We start from the raw sequence: 7,008 nt of genomic DNA, 5'->3' as shown, positions 1-7,008 counted from the left end.
TGTTTATCTTCTAATATTAATTATTTCTTTCCTCCTACTAATTGTTGGCTTGTTTGCTATTTTTCTAGGTCCTTGAGATGCATTGATAGCTCATTTATTTGGTACCTTTCCAATTTTTTCATGTAGGTACAAATTGCTATAACTGTCCCTCTTAATACTGCTTTTGCTGTATCCCATAAGTTTTGATATGATATATTGTCATCTTCATTTGTTTCCAGAAATTTTTTGATTTCTCTTTTGACTTCTTCTGTTAATCAATACTCCATAAATAAATGGAGATTGAACATTGCATGTGATCTAGAGATTCTTGAGTTGTGATTTCTAGCTTTATTCCATTGTGGTCTAAGAAGATGCATAATACGATTTCACTTTTTTTGAATTTTCTGAGATTTGCTTTATGGCTTAGCATATGGTCTATCTTAGAGAAAATTCCATGCATTGTTGAGAAGAATGTGTATTCTGCCACTGTGGGGTAAAATGTTCTGTAGATATCCATTAGGTCCATTTGGTCTGTAGTGTTGATTAGCTCTGTTGTTTCCTTGCTTATTTTCTTTCTGTTTGATCTGTCCGTTGCTGAAAGTAGGGCACTGAAGTCCTCCATTACTATTGTATTGGAGTCTATGTCTCCCTTTAGGTCCATTAACATTTCCATTTAATATCCAGGTGCCCAGAAATTGGGTGTGTATACATTTATTATAGTCACATCTTCCTGTTGAATAGATCCCTTAATCATTGCATAGTGCCCTTCTTCATGTCTTTTAACACTTTTTATGTTAAAGTCTATTTTGTCTGATATAAGGATGTCAACATCAGCACTTTTTTGGTTTCTGTTAGCATGGAATATCTTTTTCCCATACTTTTCCTTTTTTTAAGATTTATTTTATTTATTTGAAAGAGTTACAGAGCGAGGTAGAGACAGAGAGGAAGGTCTTCCATCCACTGGTTCACTCCCCAAATAGCTGCAATGGCCAGAGCTGAACCAGTCTGAAGCCAGGAACTAGGAGCCTCTTCTGGATCTCCCATCTCCCACATGGTTGCAGGGGCCCAAGCACTTGGGCCATCTTCCACTGCTTTCCCAGGCACATCAGCAGGGAGCTGGAACAGAAGTGGAGCAGCTGGGAATCAAGCCAGCATCCGTATAGGATGCTGGCACCACTGGCCATGGCTTTAACCCACAGCACTACAGCACCGGCTCCTCCATCCTTTGACTTTCAGTTCTGTGTGTATCTTTGTTGGTGAGATGTGTTGCGTAGGCAGCAAATATTGTGGGTCTTGTTTTTTTTTTTTTTTTGATTGGTTAAGTTTTTTTTATTATTTTTTATTTTTTTAACTTTTATTTAATGAATATAAATTTCCAAAGTACGGCTTTATGGATTACAATGGCTTCCCCCCATATCGTCTCTCCACCCGCATCCCTCCCCTTTCCCACTCCCTCTCCCCTTCCATTCACATGAGGATTCATTTTCGATTCTCTTTATATACAGAAGATCAGTTTAGCATACATTAAGTAAAGATTTCAACAGTTTGCTCCCACACAAACATAAAGTGAAAAATAATAGATGATTTTTAAAATGATGATGAAATCAGATCAGACCTATTGTCATGTTTAATCCCAGTGAGAGTCAAGTTGGGAATTGATAATTTCTTCTGCTTTTTTTTTTAACAGAAGATCAGTTTAGTATACATTAAGTAAAGATTTCAACAGTTTGCACCCCCATAGAAACACAAAGAGAAATATACTGTTTGAGTACTCATTATAGCATTAAGTCTCAATGTACAGCACATTAAGGACAGAGATCCTACATGAGGAGTAAGTGCACAGTGACTCCTGTTGTTGACTTTACAAATTGACACTCCTGTTTATGGCATCAGTAATCTCCCTATGCACCAGTCATGAGTTTCCAAGGCTATGGAAGCCTTTTGAGTTCACCGACTCTTATCTTGTTTAGACAAGGTCATAGTCAAAGTGGAGGTTCTCTCCTCCCTTCAGAGAAAGGTACCTCCTTCTTTGAAGACCTGTTCTTTCCACTGGGATCTCACTCACAGAGATCTTTCATTTAGGGTTGTTGTTTTTTTTTTTTTTTGCCAGAGTGTCTTGGCTTTCCATGCCTGAAATACTCTCATGGGCTTTTCAGCCAGATCGGAATGCCTTTAGGGCTGATTCTGAGGCCAGAGTGCTGTTTAGGACATCCACCATTCTATGAGTCTGCTGAGTATCTCGCTTCCCATGTTGGATCACTCTCCCCTTTATTTATTCTATCAGTTAGTATTAGCAGGTACTAGACTTGTTTATGTGCTTCCTTTGACTCTTAGTCCTTTCATTATGATCAATTGTGAACTGAAATTGATCACTTGGACTGGTGAGATGGCATTGGTACATGCCACCTTGATGGGATTAAATTGGAGTCCCCTGGTATGTTTCTAACTCTACCATTTGGGGCAAGTCAGCTTGAGCATGTCCCAAATTGTACATCTCTTCCCTCTCTTATTCCTACTCTTATGTTTAACAGGGATCACATTTCAGTTAAATTTCAACACTTAAGAATAACTGTGTATTAATTACAGAATTAAACCAGTCATATTAAGTAGGACAGACAAAAAAACTACTAAGAGGGATAATGTATTAAGTTGTTCATTAACAGTCAGGGCTATGCTGATCAAGTCACCATTTCCCATAGTGTCCATTTCACTTCAACAGGTTTCCTTTTTGGTGTTCAGTCAGTTGTCACCGATCAGGGAAGGGTCTTGTTTTTTAATCCATTCAGCCAGTGTATCTTTTAACTGGAGAGTTGAGGCCATTTATATTGGATCTTGCTGTCCTTGAGGTCCTGATGAGTGCTGAAGAGGTTGACACTGGGAACGTGGTTAGAAGTCTTGTTGTGGCTGGTAATAGGGATCCAAGATACTCACTGTATGTGGGGGCTTGTGGGAGAAGATATCTGACTGGCTTTGAGATAGCCAGATGGTACCTCTTGGCTTGGGCATGGGGACTTATGAGGGATCGTGTCAGCCAGTGAGCGCAGTTGCTTTATCTAGATGCTTTCTCTAGGAATCCCTTGACTGTGGGCTGCAGGTTTCTGTCTGGTTCTTCCTGTAGGTGGCTCAGAATTTCCTTGAGGGTCTTCCCAGGCTCCAGTATGGGGTCCATATTGCAGGAGTTGAGGTGAGCTGCAGAAAGTCCGGGGGACAGTCTCACATCTGTGTGTCGGAAAGTGTCATGGTTCAGCCCCAAATTCTCTGTGCCAGGAAGATAGTCTGGATCAGCCTGGATGTGAGCAATGAATCGCAGAGGATGGTACTGTAAGAGAACATGTTTGCCTTTTCATATGGGGCGGGCTCGTCTCTGAGCATCTCTGGTGCTATCCAGAAAGGAGAGCCCACACAGCCTGCTTCCCACGCCCCATGGTGACATCAGGGATCTTCTCAGCCAGGCCAAAGTCAGCCACCGCTGCAGAGAAACCCTTGTCTTTTCTCTTAAATGGGCAGTTCTTTGGTGTGAGGCCCCGATGAAAAATGGCTTTGCAGTGAAGTTTCATGCTCATGGGCCAGGGCAAATGCGGGTCACAGTCTGCCAACTGTTTCAGGTTCCTGGAGTTGATCTAATCTCTAAGTGTTCGCCATTGTCCCACCCACGAACCTAAGGGTGCGGGGCTGAGAGAGTCTATTCATGAGCTGTACTGTCTTCAGAGTATTTGCCTGGTTACTGCTCCAGATATTCATCTCAAGAGCCATCAGCTGACCCAAAGCTCTGGAGTGCTCCTTGAAAACTTCAGAGAAGAAGCCAGACCCTATTTTTTTCACAGGTAAAATCATCCAAATGAGTCAGTCTGGAAAAGGCACTTATAAGAGCTCAATAGGAAGATGGCCAGACTCTTCCCACCTGGGTCGCGTTCCCATCCCCTCCACTAACTCCTTCAAACTCTTCAAGATGCTCGACATGTGGAGGAAATCCTGCAATTGAATTCCATTTGCTTCTATCCATAGTCTCATTTTTTTTCTTCATTTAAAAAGGAACTCCAAACATAATACACTTTTGTTGAACTTTGCTTCTCTTCTGTTTTGATCCCGAGGTGGGGCTGAGCAGTTAGAGGAGTGCCTGTGTGGGCAGGATGGGAAGGTGGCAGTGAGGACGCAGCTCGGTAGCCCTCACAGCTCGGTGGTGGCAGCAGCTCCCTAGGCAGAGGAGGGGGTGGTGGTGGGGTCCCTTGTGCAGAAGCCGGCAATGCAGGGGCATAAGCCACAGCAGAGGATGAGGAGGCGACTGCCACAGCTTTGCAGTCTGAAATGGTTTTCTAGCTCCTGTCTTTCCATTAGAGGGCTTTGAAAAAGTGCCTGCATGTCCTTGATCATCCATCCTGTCATGTTTGAAGGGGGTACTAAATCTGACCTGCTAACTACAGGCCTCATTACAGGGGGAGCTGCTGGGCCTTTTGTTCAGTAATACCCACTGCCATTTTCTTTAGCTCTTTTTCTTAGGTTGAATATATTCCCTAGAAAGGACTTTCCATGTCTTTTTTTTTTTTTTAAAGATTTTGTTTATTTTTTTGAGAGGTTACAGACAGTGAGAGGGAGACACAGAGAGAGGTCTTCCATCTGCTGGTTCACTCCTCAAATGGCTGCAATAACTGGAGCTAAGCCAATCTGAATCCAGGAGCCAGGTGCTTCCTCTGGGTCTCCTACATGGGTAGCAGGGACCCAAGGACTTGGGCCATCTTGCACTGCCTTCCCAGGCCATAGCAGAGAGCTGGATTGGAAGTGGAGCAGCTGGGACTAGAAGCGTTGCCCATATAGGATATTGGCACTGCAGTTGGAAGCCCAGCCCACTGCACTATAGCACTGGCCCTGACTTTCCATGACTGAAACATCACATAAGCCAGGTTGTCAGAATTCTGGGATCAAGTCCACAAAAAATCTGGGAATCTCAGCCTTCAGAGTGAAGACTTTTACTTAAATCCTCCTATTTTTACAAAGACACTCCTGCCCACAACCAGGCAGGTGCCCCCAAGCCATCGATCTTCTATTTTATCTTCTCCAGGGTTGGGGGTGCAGTTGCCCTAGTGGGTAAAGTGGGCATGGGGGTTTGGGAGCCTAGGTGCTAGCACACCTTTGTTTTCATGTCCTGTCCAGTGGTGCTGTGAAGTCAGTGGGGACATCGTTTGTCGGTTCTGTCCAGTAAACCAGAGGTATTCCTTGGGTTCTTCACTGCTGGTTTAGAACATGGCTTTCTTGGGTCTGCTAAGTTATTGTAAGGCAGAGTTACAGAGAGAGGGAGAGACAAAGAGGTCTAGTATCTGCTGTTTTACCCCTGAAATGGCTACAACAGCCAGAGCTAGGCCAGGCCAAAGCCAGAAGCCTGGGACTCCATCTTAGTCTCCCATGTGGGTGGCAGGGATCCAGGCACTTGGGCCATCTTTTGCTGTCTCTCAGCTGTAGCAAGAAGCTGGATCAGGGCCGGCGCCTTGGCTCACTAAGCTAATCCTCCACCTTGCGGCACCAGCACACCGGGTTCTAGTCCCAGTCGGGGTGCCGGATTCTGTCCCGATTGCTCCTCTTCCAGGCCAGCTCTCTGCTGTGGCCCGGGAGTGCAGTGGAGGATGGCCCAAGTGCTTGGGCCCTGCACCCCATGGGAGACCAGGAGAAGCACCTGGCTCCTGCCATTGGATCAGCGCGGTGCGCCGGCCGCGGCGGCCATTGAGGGTGAACCAATGGCAAAGGAAGACCTTTCTCTCTCTCTGTCCACTCTGCCTGTAAAAAAAAAAAAAAAAAAAGCTGGATCAGAAGCAGAATAGCTCAGACGTGAACCTGTGCTCTGCTATGGGGAGCGGATGTCCCAACAGTGACATAATCCACTGTGCTACAGCGCCTAGCCCCACTAACGACCTAAAAGTTATGAGTTGTTTATTTCTAGAATTTTCTACTTAATATCTTTGAACCTGGTTGACTTAGGGTAACTGAAACTGTGGAAGCAAAATCATGGCTAAGGGGGACTACTGTACCATATTTCCAGGCTTCTGATTCTGTTTCATTAATTTCTTTACCTCCTTACATAGTGTTGCAACTCTGACAGGGTTGCTGTCTTTGTTATTTATTTTTAGAATTATATTGATTCTTCTTGGAATTTTATTCTGCCACAAGAACTTCAGAATCATTTTATTAAGTTCTACTCTATCACTGGGATTAGAATCATACTGATCTTATTGAGAAAAAAATGTAGTTTCTTTCAGTTTCCCAACCATGAAGAAGATATCTCTTGTTTATTTGAGATTTCTTTTGTATTCTTTCATAATATTTTGTAATTTCCTCTAAAAATCTTTTGTTAGATATATTCCTGAGGTTTTTTGCTGTAAATATGAATTGTATGTGCACCTCCTTTGCATTCTACACTTGTTATTGCTGGTGTGTAGGGGTGTTGTTGGTCTTATATTGATTTTGTAGCCAGTGAATCTCTTGTGTTGCTTCTAATAGTTGGTCTGTAGATTATCCTGCATTTGTAAGTAGTAAAGGCTGTTCATTGCAAATAGTAGCAATTTAATATCCTGTCTGCCCCTTGTCTTACTGCGTTTCCTAGGACCTCTGCAATGATATTGAATAGTAAGGGGGATAGCAGACATCTTCATTTTATTTTTAGTAATTGCAATATTTCTAAATTTTTATTATGATGAAGGATGTTTGCTCTAAGCTTTTGGTGGATACTTTTTTATCATATTAAAATTTTTCCTCCTATTGAGTATTCACTAAGAATTTTTTTTTTTTTGACAGGCAAAGTTAGACAGTGAGAGAGAGAGAGACAGAGAGAAAGGTCTTCCTTCCGTTGGTTCACCCCCAAAATGGCCACTATGGCCGGTGCACTGCGCCAATCCGAAGCCAGGAACCAGGTGCTTCCTCCTGGTCTCCCATGCGGGTGCAGGGCCCAAGCACTTGGGCCATCCTCCACTGTCCTCCTGGGCCACAGCAGAGAGATGGACTGGAAGAGGAGCAACCGGGACAGAATCCGGCGCCCCAACTGGA

The 7,008-nt window shown here is 43.7% G+C and overlaps 1 pseudogene; it reads right to left on the bottom strand.

Moving 5' to 3' along the window:
* Positions 1-2,777: 2,777 nt before the first annotated feature.
* On the bottom strand, positions 2,778-3,982 carry LOC100349849 (dual specificity testis-specific protein kinase 2 pseudogene; annotated as a pseudogene).
* Between the last annotated feature and the right edge of the window lie 3,026 nt (positions 3,983-7,008).

The sequence above is a fragment of the Oryctolagus cuniculus genome, chromosome 4, assembly GCF_964237555.1.
Source record: "Oryctolagus cuniculus chromosome 4, mOryCun1.1, whole genome shotgun sequence".
NCBI lineage: Eukaryota > Metazoa > Chordata > Mammalia > Lagomorpha > Leporidae > Oryctolagus > Oryctolagus cuniculus.
The sequence above is the reverse complement of the archived record's forward strand: the minus strand, read 5'-3'. Positions and strand labels throughout refer to the sequence as shown.